Source organism: Triturus cristatus, chromosome 5_1, assembly GCF_964204655.1.
Source record: "Triturus cristatus chromosome 5_1, aTriCri1.1, whole genome shotgun sequence".
In the NCBI taxonomy this organism is placed as follows: Eukaryota; Metazoa; Chordata; class Amphibia; order Caudata; family Salamandridae; genus Triturus; species Triturus cristatus.
Window position 1 is genome coordinate 300,376,198 of NC_140587.1, and position 16,549 is coordinate 300,392,746.

The window sequence follows — 16,549 nt, forward strand, 5'->3', positions numbered from 1 at the left end:
GATTCCAGTTGTCGTAATCGTTTTTCTCGATTGCCTCTCTTCTTGTTGGTAGGTACGCTCTGATTTGAAATGTCTAGCTACGGGGTATGTGGGATCGGAGTTGACTATAGCTCGTAGATGTTGCAATATCCGAGCAAACTTGCAACTTGGTACTGCCGATGTACCTTAGTCCACATGTACATTGTAACATGTAGACCGCGTATTCTGTTCGACAAGTGAAATGGCCCTTGATTTCTATAATATCGGTAGAGAAAGCAGTGGTATAGGAAGTGGTATTTTTGCCAAATTTACAGGCGCGGCAAGAGCTGCACCTGTAAAATCCCCTTTTAGGAGATAACCAACTGCTTTTGGACTCTAATTCAGGGCTAGTTTTACCAAGTCATTATACATGGAGTATGCTCTACGGAAAGTAAAAGTGGGCCAGGCAGGAAGTACTTGCTTCAAAGTTGCATCTGTCAAAATTATGGGACACTGTCTGTTGATAATAGATTTAATCTCATGTGCCTTTTTGCTATATGTGGTGATCAGCCTACAGGAAACCCTGTCTTGCTCATTATCATTAGTCTCTATTTCAGGAAGTGTGCTCGGTGTGTAGTTCGCACAACTTAACAAGATTTGTCTTCATATTGGCCTTATTTCTTGCAGCCTTCAATTTTCGGGGATTGTATCCCCTTTCTAAAAACTTTTGTGTTGCTTCACTCTGATGGAAAGTAAGGTAAGAATCATTGCTGCATGCTCTGCGTATACGCAAATATTCGCCGTATGGGAGACTGGTAATGGTATGGGCAGGGTGGAAACTATTGGCGGGTAATATGCTCTTGCCTGCAGTGGGCTTGCGATACAAACAGGTCTCGATGTTATTGTGGTTGATATAAACCGTAATGTCTAAAAAGTTGGCACTGGTATCATCAATGTTAGCAGTGAATTGTAGGTTATCGGTGTTAACATTAATTCTACTTACAAACTCCTCTGCCTCCTCTTGTGTGCCATGCAATATAACAACAATATCATCAATGTAGCGCCACCAACGCACAATATGTTTACACCAAATGTCCTTGTAATCATTCTGAAGGACATGCTCCTCCCACCAGCCAACGTGAAGACACGCGTAGCTGGGGAAGAAGCATGCCCCCATAGCCACTCCCTGTAGTTGTTGAAACAAAATACCAACAAATGTGAACACATTGTTGTACATGCATATATATATATATATATTGCATGTTTGAGTGTTTTGCTACACAAAATCCTATGGTATAAAAATCCATGAAATGTGAATTTCATTATCATAACCACAACACCCAAATCATTCTACAGAGATGTAATATTCTCTGGGCTACAAGGATTATGTGGCATGGCAATGACATAACTCACAGTTGTCCACCATGTTGTTATTAAGTTAACAGGTTTTTTAATATCTTCACATTGCCAAATTGATGTTCTGTTCACCGCGGTCGACCATGAATCATGTCATGTGCTGTATGCATTCCTAACCATAACTGGAGAAATTCTATAGTCTCAGGCTGTGCTGCCTACCCACCATGGTCACTCAACTGATGCTGCACATGGCATTTGGCTGTGCAGGGAAGGAGTTTGGCCGCAGGGCCTTGCCTGTTCCCAGGCGCTACGCCCAACACCGCTGTGGCCGCCCAACCGGTACTGTGCAGGTGTTTCCCGAGGGGTCTGGACTGCGCCAGACCCAGCATCCTATCTATTGCCATACAAGCAAAGACAGACACTTATTTAAGTATTTGGCTTTACTAGTGCTTTTTTTGTTTTGTTTTTACAATGCCCGCAAATCGCAAGTTAGACGCTACTCACGAGTCAGGCACAAAATGGCCATTGAATCCGGCACCTAAAATAGTTACTGTTGAGATTGCAAGGCACATGCCAAAAACAGTGCATTGTTTAATGGGTGATGTGGATTTACACGCACACTTAAACGACAAACATTTATATCAGTGTTAAACTTTTGTTAAGTTCCGATCAGCACTTTTTAAACTTCTAATACCTAAAAAAAAGCACAAAAGCACACTTTCTGATTAATGTTCTATTTTCATGCCAAGTTTGCTGTGAACTGTTCCGCTGTTCAGGCTGGAGATGAGAGCAAATTTTCCTATTGGAGTCAGGATAGGAATTCACTTATGTTTCCACCCCCTTATCTATTTTCCCCTTAGATGGAACTTCACAAAACTTGGCATCCCAAAATTAAACTCACTGATTTGATTGATAATTCGACTAATTTGTTAATAAACCTTCATGGTTTGGACATCATCTTCTTTGTCGTTTTTGTTGAGATGTATTGGTTCAACTGCAAATTGAAATTAGTTGCTAATGTTAGCTCCTTCCACAGACTTCAAGTTGACAATCGAAGGCCCATACGACCAGTGGGGGATTCTGTATGACAAGTTCAATAAAAGATTGAGATTCAAGAATCCCTGCTCTATCAACATCCAAGGGTCTAAGGTTAACGGCAAGTCAATAAATGCCCTTTAAATAGAAAGCGTGACTCAAATATAACTACTCAGTATACATTTATATATAGCACAAAGAAAAAACCTGGACTGGAGCGGCTTATGACATGTGGAACTAGAGAACTTAGCAGCTGTATCGTTCAGTTCCTTGAATAAAGCCTTTGTTCCAGTTACCAGTGTTTGTGGTGTTTTAGACAATACTGGCACAGATGGACAGAGGCACAAACTGACACGCAAAGACACTGATAGAAACGCACGACAAACCGAGGAACATTATACAGTCTCATAAAATGATTGTGGATTATTCTTTGAATAGCCTTTGATGTTTGGTCCCGTTTGTTTTTTGGTCCGGCTTGACTTCTGTGTACAAAATGTATTGTTAGCAATTCTTTATAATATACATAGAATGGGTAAATTCTCTCTCACCTTTTTCTATTGACTGTTTGGTGTATCAATCCCACTCTTATGGAGTGCTTGCAATGCAGAGAGATTGCTTTACATCTCAAATGTAAAATTAAATCATCACACAGTAAATGGTTTATGATATACAAGATTTGTACTAAACAAGAAATCTGGTTTTGTTTTGCTTTTTCGCGGCACATGTTTTGGTCATGAATCACATTCTGCCTAATAGAGCGTTCCAAGGGGCATATTATCTAGTAATGGCAATAATGATCACCAACGCAATTTAGCGTGCTTTTTTTATTGCTTCTTTTCCCGGATACTTATTGCATTCTTATCGATGTATTATGAACACGTCGGTAAGATGCGATGGTGTCTGGGAAAGGACGCGAAAACTCCCGCTAACAGCACAGCGATGGCGATAGGTATTGTAGCGATACCTTGCCATCGGCGCGTTATCGGCAATATAATTTCAGCTAGGTTGCTTATAGTGTCTGCAAATCCCTTTTTAACACGATAACTGATACTCTCCCTTACACACCTCCATGTAACATCATTGTTAGTCAGGATTTTTTCTGGTGTTAAATTCGGGAGCTAACGTGGTTTGGCGCACCTTTTATTCTCGCTTCGCGGGTCTGGGACTTCTTTAATAATAGCGCGATGTGGCGTTAGCTACTTTTAACGTGAACCATTGGTAAGGAACGCCTACCTTGCATGTCATTAGCGATAATTATCGCTGGCATGCAAGGCAATAGGAAAACCGCCAGCTAACGCCGGAAAGCTGACGCTAACACATGTTAGCACAGCCTTGCTAATAGGGCGATAAAAATATCGCTGCTTTTTCGGCAAAAAGTGCAGCAAAAGCGGCAATATTGCCCTTGATAATATGCCCCCAAATGCGCAGATGAACAAGAATTGGCGAAGGCAACAGATCTTGCTTTAAGATGCCAACATCGGAACCCACAAATGTTGTTTGAATAATTTCACACATTAAAGCAGGATCTATTGTCTCTGCCAGAGTTTATCTTTTGTGTCTTTACATTTTCTACCCATAGAATATATTTCAAAGCACAGCTCACAACTCATACTTTCATACTTTCTCTGGGAGAGATTACAAATCAGCTCGCCTCGCCCTAGTTTGCTAACTCTGAATTCTGCGCTTACACACCCCCCCCCCCCCCCCCCCCCAATACACACAGCGCCTTGAGACCCTTACGGATGAGTAGTCGCTCTCTATAAACCCTGATTGACTGATTTCTCTGCTTCTTCTTTGGTTCTCATTGGAAGTGCAGGGCTCAGATCCGCCCCATGTGCACGCGCTGTTGTGCACAGGTGGTTGGACTAACAATAGCCAGGGTTTCTGCTGAACACCAGTGGATGCAGGAAACATGGCCGGCCGCCATCGTGTTCCAAATATTCAGGTGGATTGATTCTTGGAAGGGACTGTCCCCGCTCAGAACTCGTGTTCCCTGGGTGGCAGCTGTGTTGCAGCATGTCTGTCTGCGAAGGGGCAGCCACGTACACATTGATCGGAAAAAAATAACAGTCCTGGGTTTTATTCTGCTAGCCTTCATAAAAAGGAGTATAGATTGATGTCAATAATGGTATTTAAATATACCTCTCGTCTGGTGCAAGGCATGTGCTTACTTCCAACTTTATAACCTTAAAAACCAAATGCATTCATTATGTACAGATTTAAAATGCAAGTCATTCCTCAGACGTGTCAGTGTGTGTTTTCTTGAAAGGATATTTGATCCAGTGGATCCAGTCTCCACGTGGGCACAAGGTCAGAGCAGTCAATAACAATTCAGAGCTCCATTGGTAATATATATTTTCTAGAAATAGTCGGGCCTGTCTATAATTATAGCAGCAGGGGATGTTGTGTCCAGCAGCACATGTCCCCAGTGTGACAGTACAAGTCGGTGCAAAGCACAGGCCAGCAGCTTTCACGAGCAGTTACGAAACAGCAAAAAAGTGCAGAGGCAAGGACGGGGTGGCGACATACAGCGACAGGTGTCAGCGCCCTTCTCTGCTTGCAAGCGCCCCACACAACTGATATTGCGACATTGGTGTGACTGCATACATTAGAAGCATCCATACAGGTCTGAACACTTAGCAGAGGTTCTGGATCCTGTGAGAGAACTCAGTGCGGGATTAAACCCGGTGGAGCCCCCTTAGCAGGCGAAATTTCGCCCCCCCCCAATACCAATACGTTTTTACTTTTACCAACCAACAATTTTAATAAACCAATTTTATTGCACAAAACTAAGCATGAACAGTTATTAATATTATCAAACAAAACTTACTTTTTTAAATTTTAATAAACCAACAAAACTTTAAATATTCGCTAGCCTATTCACAATTTGTTTGTGGTGAAATCTTTCAGGATACCTTAGAAGTCTACTTTTTACAAGATGTCATATTCAGTGAAGTCTCTAATCTAAAGTTTTGGTTTCTTTGAGTTAATTCATTTTCTTCTATTGTTTGGAGACAATTTAAGAAGGCTTGATTGTGATTTTCTTTCAAGGTCAAATCAATATTATTTTGATCCGCTGTCGCGGGCCAGTAAAGGAGTGCGGCCCATAGGCCGGAGCCTTCTTTGCCTATTTGGTAATACGGAACTGCGAGAACTTAGAGTTTTGCGATATTTTCAGACGTTTAAGAGTAGTGAATAGTCCATTCTGGTAAAGCCACTGCTAGATGGGCGCATAGCAGTATTTCTTTGGATGCATTACCATCGGTTACCAATTGCATCAACAATAATGGCAATCCCCACTGGCAGCGGCTGAATGGTCTGCATTTCAGGGGTGCATTTGTATCTGCTCAGAGCACTTAAGTTAACACAATCCTGATAAGCAAAGACCAAGCTGAGACCATGGGAGGTTCATATTTTCTCTCTCACAATATTATGGAGCTGCTTAGATTGTTGTTCTAACTCCAGTTCTACAATAGTTGGGGCAAAGTGCTTGGCACCTGGAGGTGCGTCAAGATCAGGGACACCCCCTTCAAGCCTTTGTTCCAAGAGTCCCAATCTTGGAATCTCTGTTACTAGTAAGGGTTTTGTGCACATTCCCAGCCCATCCCAGTGACCATCTTCATCTGGTATCTGCTTGCTCTTTCTCCACCAGCAAGACCCATAGTAGAGTCAATGAGGTATTGCAAGCACATGAACAATCCCTCCTGAAGATGACAAGATCTAGTATGAAGTCGTTGGTTGGGGAAGTCTTATTGCTGCCCATCAACACCGACCCATCAATTCATACTTTTTGTAATCATTTTCTCATGTTATAATAGGTTTTAATAATCATCACTTTCGTGTAGCCCCCACACAATCATGATGGTACTAAATTTGGCTAACAATAAACACCCTGGAACATTTTAATCCAGTACATATTTTTTGCAGTGTCATATAGCGCAAACTCGACCCAAAGGTATTTAAGCACTTTACATGAGCACCAGTTACGTTACATAAGGACACGTTCATTTTTTAGGTCTCGTCTGACCCAGTGCATGCGCTGGTCTGGCGAGACTTTTTGAGAGGGCTCCAAAAAGTGCTACCAGGCCAGCCAAGAGCTACAGTGCATGTGTGCGGGCGCACGCGCCGTGCTTTTCCGTGATTTTTTTCACTTTCGCGATTACTTTCACTTTGATGTTTGATCGCGATCACTTTCGCGGCCGCACGGCCGCTTGGCATAGCCAATAGGTCTCACTTTTGGGACCTTATAAGTATTTAGTTATGCAACTGTTGCATGGCTAAACACTTATAAGGTCCCAAAGGCGAGACCTATTGGCTATGCCAATGCTTGTTTTTTTTCCTGCTGCATGTGGAGATCAATTGAATTTTCCCAGAATCACAGGATGTATAGACAACGCCAAAATTCAGACTCAGTTCCCCAGTTCCAAAGTTGGCGTCTCTGGCCGTTATGCCACATCCTCTCCTCTGAAGTAGCTCGCCTATCTCAGTCCACCAAAACTCTTCACAACCGAGTGGAGGATGATGCAAAACCGGGCTTGTCGCAACAATCTGCGGTTTTTCGGGTTCCTGGAGAAAGCCGAGGACTCATCACTGGAAACATTTCCGGAGCAGTGGATCCAGTCCTGTCTGGGTGATGCTCACCTGTGTTTCTGCTTTATAATTGAAAGAGGCCTCAGGTCACTGGCTCAGAAAACTCCACCGGAGCCCCACCTTGCCCTATGATAGCCAGATTTTTGAGCTATTGAGACAGAGATGCAATACTGAAAAGGGTGAGGGCAAAGGGTCACCTAATTCATCAATCTGGCTGCATTCTGATCTTCCTGGATTACACTCATCATGTCCAATCACAGTGAAAATTGCACAATCAAGTTAAGCAGAAACTACGGAACATGAACCTCTCATGCTCCTCTACCCGCACGGTTGAGAGTGCTTCATGATTCGTAGTCATACTTCTTCGATACTCCGCAGGAGGCATGGGCCTGGCTTACAGAGCAGCGGCCTGTTGCAGCAAACCAGCTTCTGAGGTGGCAGAAGATCTTGCGGGACCAGGGGGACCTACTGAGGTGAGGCATAGCATACAATCCAAATGTAAAAAACAATGCCTCTTGGATACTGAAGCTTCAGTGGAGTCTGAAAGAGAATATAGGAAGCAGAACAAAACCGATGAGCCGCAAATCCAGGAGGCGCCCTCAGATGCCACCACTGATGAACAACAACTGGCAACCGGGTCAGGGACCTTAGATAGTGGGGGGCTCCACTGGTGGCTGCGCTGCACAACTAAATATTGAACACCAGCAGCTGTTGATTTGCAGCAGTTGAGTCATTGCAGGGAATTCTTTAATTGCTGTTTGTTTTGCTTCCAGTCTCCTTGTTTCTGATTGGCATCTGTATGCATTTTCATGTGTGTGACTGCCTGACTGTGTGCTTCACAATTAAAGAACTATTAACACAAAATGACTAGATTCTCCTTTATTCAAAATGTGTCTGGACTTCAGTTTCTGGGGCATTGTTGGTGAAATAGCGTGACTCATACTGTTCTTCTCTTCAACAAATACCTATAGAGAAGTTCCAGTTCACTTGTAAATCTGCCAACAAGGTGACCTAAAGATACTCAGCCCCACAGATAGGCAAAGCATTATGAATATTAACGCTTAGCTCACTAAACAGTATTCACAACCTCTGTGCTTCTTTAGCAATGACCATATCTACTGTGCTGCTACAGCACAACCTTGTATAAGATAATGCTGTCTTTTCCCAACATTCCTTTGACAATAATTATCAACCTATTCTTCAAAAAAATGTAATAAGACTCAAAGTCGGGAATTGCTATTTTAGAGGTAGGGATTCAAACGTCTAAAACTTCACAATTTAATTATTAAAAGGAAAAATAAATAAATATATAAATAGCTTAAAGTACAACAGCACTTGAATGTCTGAGTTTATTAAGTACAACTTAAATCTATATATATTAGCTTCCTTATACATATATACCTTCCATGTACTTATGTATTTTTATATTTATTACTTTAGTCCAAATTCAGCACCCCCAATGCACTACCCTATATATCACCCTATACCTCTCTCAATATATTCTCTACACCTATACCATCCATGTACTTATGTATCTTTACATTTATTACTTTACCTCTAATTCAGCATCTCCAGTGCACGACCCTATATCTCACCCTATACCTTTCTCAATATATTCTCCACGTCCACTCATCCCAATCTTCATTCTATCTCTCTCTCCAATGCACTGCTCTATTTTTCACCCTATACCTCTTTCAATATGTCCTCCACCTCCACTCTCTGACTCATCCCAAACCCCATTCTACAACTATGATCCTCAAAAATACCCTTTCTAGATTCTTTCCTCCTCTTCTGCTCCTTTGCATCATCTCAAACCTATTTTACAATTCAGACCTCCCAAACAAGTTTTTCTAAACCATTCCCTCGTGCACACCTCCGAGACTCATCTGATACCTTATCTCTCTCCCTAATGCACTTCTAGAGACTTTTTCCTCCTCCAGCTTTCCTTTACTCATCCCAGACCTCCTCCTACTGCTATGATCTCCGAAGAAACACTTTCTAGACCTTTCCCTTTTCTATCCCTCCACTATCCTTTTCAGTCCAACTAACAGACTCACATGCCCACCGCTCAAAATAATTTAATATGTCCCTATGCTAATTCTCCTCTAATCCTTTCGAAGTAGCGTGCTACTCGCTGAAAAGTGCTTCAACGCCTCGCCAGGGGTAGTAATCTCTATATAAAGGCAATTAAATTTACAATATAGTTGTGTGAAAAAAATGTGATAGGTAAGTGTAGGAAGACAAAGTATTATGTAGTGATGCTGGTTAGGCTTCGCCATGCAATACTATCACTTACCCAAAGATGGTCCTTGGATTCACACTAGTAAATCCTTAGCTCAGTTCTGGTAGTGTGCAAAAAGCAGTTGAGCTTTACTAGAGGAACGTGTTAAGCATTTCAGAGTAAATATATAGACGATAAGTAATTGGCACGACTCGATAGAAATCCTACACCAATTTATGAAAATATAGTAGACTTTTATCCTACTTTTGACACCAAAATGAACAAAATCAAATTCATATACCGGGAGTTATGGATTTTAGAAGCAATGGAAAATCAGTCCAAAATAATACAGTAAAACGTTATCATTGCGGTCAGTGGTAAAAAAAACTAGTGACTACTGGGCACTTGTAGGTCGACTTGCTTGGAACCCTTGCAGGGTAAAGATGATGTGGGTCCCAGGACCAAGCCACAACAGTCAGTTCAATTTTACACAGCCCGTGCCCATAGAGCCCGGGTGCAGAGTTGTCCTGGCTGTCCCTGGTGCTGAACGAGAGCCGCTGGAGAGCTGCTTTTACTTCTAAAACGGTACAGAGGGGAACTTAATGCAAAAACACAACTATGCCGCTGCTGATGTCGGATGAAGGTCGAATGGAGTTCCCTCTAAGTGCAGTGTTGAATGCAGGGGTTGGTTACCAGGCCGGCGACCAACAAGCCTTGGCAGCTGTAAGTAGAGCAGATGGTTACTGCGACGTCCGGTGGTCTCGAGGAACACAGTAGCTACCTGTAACTTTGTGGAAGGCAGGACTACAATTTCTACAATCCACTAGACCATCTGAATGTGGGCGATGCCTCGGAGGGCCCGATGGCCAATGATTCTTTGGATCTGGAGCATTGTTTTACCCGCAGTTTGCAGGGGACTAGTGCTACTAGTCCAGGGGAGTCTGAGAGTGCTTCAGGCTCTCACAGGTGTGCCTCTGTGTGGAGTAACCGGGTGAACAACCTCTCCTTGCACAAGATTCATGTCAGGGGTTGAGAAGGTGCGTTGTTTGATACCAACCATAATATATTTAGGTGGTACCATAATGGTGCAGCCAACCTAAGGTTTGCCTGATGCCAGCCTATGTTATCCTACGGACTGTCTATCAGTAATAGTGTCCTTTAATTGTAAAGGGAACTATAGGGACCTATTAGCTTGCACTTACAAGTCCACACCTTTAATATAATGCCTCCTGGACTTTAGGAGGCCTTCCTTAAGGATGACTGACATATATCAAAGACAGCACATTGACTTTGCAGCACATGGTGAGAGCAAAGTTGAGATCAAGCAGTTTGCACTGCTCCTGCAGTCTGCAATGGCAAGCCTGCTGTCAGTAGTTTATTTGGGTCACTCAGGGAGCACAATAAGTGCTGCAATCCCTGGGGGCTCCTTTACCACCCATGCCCTGGTTACCAATGGTACCATATACTAAGGACTTATAAGGAAGGTAAAGTCCTTGCCAATTGGGGTTACCAATTCACACATCAGTTTGGGGGAAAGAGCCCCAAAACTGGTTAGCAGGCTCCAGTGCACTGTCGTAGTCAAAAATCAGCATCTAGTAGTCCAATTGCGGGCACAGATTGAGGTGGGGGGCTGATGTCTTACAGTAAGGAATGGGTCAATATAAATGAGAGGCCCAAATGGAAGTATTCTCCCATCTTCCTGCCCTGTGGATGACATTTCTGGCCAAATGGATGGATGGTGCTCTAAGGAATTCATGCAAGCCAGGCTAAGCACCTGTGAGGTGTGGGTCCTTTGCTCTTAGTGAGAGAGTACTCAATTTTCTGCTGAGAGGTACTGAATAGATTTTCAAGAGAGGGTGTGTGAGTACGCTTATCCTACACTTTGTATGTGAGAATACTGAATACAGAAATAATCTCTAACACAAATATTGTCTCCTAAAATATTATTTAGAAAAATACCCCATTTGGTGGAGATATTCCATGATAGTCTCCAATGGGGCAATATGTTTGTAAATGAGATTAAGGACACGATATTTATGTCAGACGGTATTCTGACTATGATATTCTGGTACCCAACAACCGTGGAGGAAAAGGAGACAGTTGTTGAGTGGAGCATTTGAGCTTTAAGGAAGTCCAGTGCGATTTGCCCCTGAGGGCAGACAGAAAATTCCCAAAGTCGTTTAAAGTCCAGTTTACAGCTGACCCATCCAACCAAGACAGCATCTCCAGCCATCTCAAATCACTTTCACTCTAATCGCCGCTCTAAACTTATTCTCCTAGACTTGTCACTGCTTATCATGTGCAAGACTTTATTCTGTTATCCACCTTGTCTTCCTGTGGTAACTCTGGCACAGCCCTCCCTTTGTTCTATTCCTACCCCCGCTTCCAATCCTCTACTGGGGTGCCCAGAGCCTAGGTCCTCAGTCTCATCTTGTTTTCTTTCCATACTACTTCTCTCTCTGGGATTATCACCTCTTTTGACCGGTTATAGCACCTCTATGTCAATGATTTACAGCTCTTCATTTCTTTCTCCTCTTTCACCTTATCCATTCATCAAAATACTTCTTCACATCTTTTGGCTGTCATTTGTTGGTGTCTTCTGAAGTACTCCATCTGAAATTATAAAATCTGCTTCTTCTTTGTACTTTCCTCATTACTCCTTGGCAAATTCATCTATCTTTTTCCAACCTCTAATCTATTTCTGGCCTCTAATTTATTAAGATGGATGTAATTTTTATATTCTTTGAATATTTCTATATTGCATTGTGAGCGCTACAACCATCATAAGTTCAAAAAAGATCCTTCTGACCTTTCCAACCACCAAAACTCTCATGTTCATGCCAATTTTCTCCCATCTTAATTACTTTTCTTCCTACATGATCTCTTTCTTCTCTAAATTCAGGAGCATATTTACAAGGGCCATATCTCTGCTTTTTTGGCTTTTAAAGCCAAAAAAAGCGGAGATAAAAATATTGCCCTATTTACAAGAGGGTGATAACATGCATTAGCGCATGTTAGCACCCTTTTCCCCAACGCCTCCCTTTGCATCTCTAATGAGATGCAAAGTGGGGTCACTGGGCAGTACAACCTTGTAAATATCGCTGATGTACACATCGCGATATTTACAAGGCTGCCCACGCATTTCAGCAGACGTTAGTTTTTGGAGAAAACAGCTGTTTTCTCCAAAAACTAACGTCTGCTAAAATGCAGACTTAGCTATACTTACCATTGGGGTGGATTATGCTGATACGACCACAGGGTCGTATCAGCAAGGTTTTCGCTGTTTTCAATGGAACATCGCTGGAAAACCAGCGATGTTCCATGGAAAACATCACTATCTCTGGGAAATTATCGCCATTGCGCTATGCGTTGTTAATACAACGCTAGCATGGCGATAATTTCCTGTGAAAGCCAGTGATAACATTTTTCTCGCTAAGAGCGGCCAGCGATAATTATCAAGAAATATAAGCATCACTTTCTCAGGGCCTGGCCCGAAACTTTAATCTCTGATGTCTATTTTTCCACTAGCAATGGTACCAAAGTTAATGACCTTATTTTCTACACCAGGAAAAGAGCCTGCTGGCGAAAAGTCTTTTACTCTATGCTCAGAATAACAAGCTCTAAGAAATCACCTCATGGTATCAAGCTCACAACATCCCCTTCGCCCTCACTCAACGCTAATACCACCATCACCCTCTATAACACTGGTATCATCCTAATCAAAGCGTCTAATGTCAATCTTCTTAAGATAACCAACATCTTCCCGTTACTCAAAAACGCAGCATCCTCGAAACCCAATGTCTCACAGACTCACCCTAACATCTCTCTGGATCTGGCGAGTCCACTCCATGCTACGTTAGGAAGCCCATTTCCACTTCTACATCTAAATCACGCCTCACCACCTGTGCACCACAGGGGGGTTCTATCCCAGGTTGCTGCACCCCAACTATCGAGTCCCGATGCACATCTAGCCAGCCCGAGCCTATATGGCCCCCGATTAGAGAGTACCTATGATAGGCATCCTGCCTTGTCTCCAATTATTCAGCCATCGTCCCCTAGGCCTCCCCCGGTGTCTCTTAATAGGCTAGATTCCAAGCGAATGCCCTCCACCGAACTTGATCGGTCAAAGTTAAGCATTCTGTTGGGTCCTTGGACTAAACATCAGCCTAATGTTCACTCCCCCCTCACTAAGACACCTACATCTTTTTCAAAAGCTCCTGAATCTCAGTCAGACTCATATGAGCACCTTCCACCACAGGATCTCCCGCCCACCACCTCGGACCCTGTTGATAGTCACCGAGACCTCCCCTTAATGATAGACTCCCTTTCACACTCGCCTCCTCTCGCTCAACACACAGACTTGGTGGCGCACCTAGATGAGATTCATCTTCAGTTGCACCTTCTAACTTCTGAGCTACATGGCTTGAAAGCCCTCTCAAATGACCTTTCCCCCATGCTAAGATCTTTCCTCACCGCTGCCAACCGGTCTAATGATCCATCTTGCGATAGATACTCATTGGTCAGGCCTTTACCTTCCCCCATCATGAAATCCATTCCCCTACCGAATGACACCTCCCGCCCTAGAAGATATGTGACCTACCTTGCATCCTCAGAGCTACAGGACCTGCTCAACTCTTACCCTACTTGGTCCAACCCTAACAGGAGCCCGCCGAGACAAATACAGTCCATCCTTTCTAACCCTAATAGAGGACCGCCTATCAATCCCAGAGGCAGCAATTTGAGCAACCTCACTCACGTAAATATCTCCCAGACTCCTCCCTCCTCAAACCCACTATGAATTAAATGTGTACTTCTAAATTGCAGATCAGCCAGTAAACACGCCACTGATATCTTCGATCTCATACAACACTTGGACTTAGATATTATCATCCTCACTGAAACTTGGTTAAATCCCGCTTCCACTCCGATTCTTGACATCCTAGTACCTCCCACTCATGATATTATTAGGTTAGACAGAGCTGGGAAATTGGGCGGGGGCTTAGCCTGTATTCATAGAAACACACTTTCGATCTCTCCCGTTGAGTCCTCTGCGCCCTCCTCCTGTGAATATCTCTGTCTCAACATCTCAAGTAAGAACCTACCGGTCTGCAAACTTCACACTTTCTACCACCCCCCAGGAGACAATCTCCCCTATATTGAGGAATTATTTGAAATCATTTCTAGCAACGTTGGCTCAGCCGTGTCCCAAATTTTCCTTGGTGACTTTAATCTGCACTAGGCTAACTCCATAGACCCTGCAGTTTCAAGCCTTAAAGCCTTTCTAATTGATCATGATCTGACCCAGCATTGTGACCAACCAACCCATAATAAAGGAAAAATTCTTGACTTCATTATTTGAAGACCGTCTCCTTGGATTCTATTACTCCATGTGACTGGTCAGACCATCACTGCATCCTTTTTTACATCAACAAAGAGGTACAGTTGTGGAAGGCCCAACCAACGAAATCAAAGCTATGGAAAAGGGACCTCAGACTAGTAAACCCTGTTGAGCTAGCCGCCCTCTGTACATCGACCCTATCCTCTCAAGCGGACCTGACGGAGGTGCAGCTACTCACTGACTCCTACAATGTGACCATCTCCAACATCATGAATGACATTGCTCCACTCAAACATAAAAATGCCTCAACTAAAATTTCCAAACCGTGGTACAATGAAAACCTAAACACGGAACGTCGCAACCTTAGGGCAGTTGAACGCTCCTGGAGATCGAATCCCTCTTCGCACCAACTCAAACTCCTAAGAGACGCCAGGAGCCTTTACTACAAACAAATCAGGAACGCCAAGTCTAACTATTTCAGACTCCAATTAGATCAAACGGCAAACCGCCCCAAGAAACTGTTCGAATTGGTCAAACAGCAATCAATTGTAGGTCCAAACCTATCTGAACCTGGAAGCAGTCCACCCTCATGTGACGATCTTGCTTCTTTCTTCATTGAGAAATCTAAACTCATTTCATCTGAGCTCGCTGCTAAGAATACCGGACTCCTCTCTTCCAGGGCAGCCTCTCCACCTGTCCTCTTCAAAAAGCTCAACTCTACCCCCCTGATACCTAAGAACAATGCGGCCTGGGACACCTTTGCCCCGCTCAGTGAACAAGATATCAAAAAGATTCTCCGGAATATCAATCCTTCTAACCACTTCAGTGACCCGTTACCCCCATCCATTTTCAAGGAAATCATGAATGCACTCATCCCCACCTGGACAAGGATTGTAAATGCTTCTCTGTCACAAGGCACAATCCCTGATTGCTTAAAAGCTGCCCAAGTATCCCCTATACTAAAAAAACCTAACGCTGATAGGTCAGACCTCAATAATTTCCGACCTATTTCCAACATACCCACCCATGCGAAACTCCTTGAAAAATGCGTTCAGTCCCAACTCTGTGCTCACATTGAGAACTACCAGCTCTTGGTCCAACATCAATCCGGCTTTCGGACAGGGCATAGCACTGAATAGGCCCTCACTCATGTTATGGATGACATTCTAAAGATTCTCGATCAAAACGATTCCTGCCTCCTGATCCTCCTTGACCTTTCCTCTGCTTTTGACACGGTCAATTATGACAATCTCTTAGCTATCCTACAAAACAGGATGGGCTTTGGTGATCAGGTGCTACAGTGGTTCTCGTCCTTCCTCCATCACAGATCGCAAAGAGTCAAGGCAAATCACTCTCTCTCCCAGCCCTCTCCTGTTCTCATGGGGGTCCCCCAAGGATCTGCCTTATCTCCTATCCTCTTCAACCTTTTCTTGGAACCATTAGCTAACGCACTCAACTCCATGGATATTCATTTCCACATGTATGCCGACGACACGCAACTCTACTTGAAAATCTCATCCCAGGAAAACCTCATATCACTCAACTCCATCCTAACGTATACTAAAAAAAACTGGTTAACTGAGAACCATCTCCTGCTCAACACCTCAAAAACTGAATTCTTGCTCGTCTCCCCTCGGAATCACACCCCTAATCTCGAACTCTGGCTGAGCCACCTCACTGCTTTCAATTGCACTCCGCTCATCGTAAACTCAGCCAAATCGCTAGGAGTCACCATGGACAAGAACCTGAATATGAAAAATCATATCAGCAACACTTGTAAAGGAGCAAACCACTTGATAAGGACACTCAGAAACATCAAACCTTTCCTTCCACTTAAGGATTTCAAGCAGTTGGTTCAAGCGCTTGTCCTACCGAGGGTAGATTATGGCAGTGCAACCCTCTGTGGCCTGCCCAAATACACCCTGGCTCCGCTAAGGGCCTCATTGAACGCTGCTGCTAGACTGGTTACAGGCACCAAACGCAATGAGCGCATATCGCCAGTACTAAAAACTCTAAATTGGCTCCCCTACGAAGCACGAATCCAGCAAAAA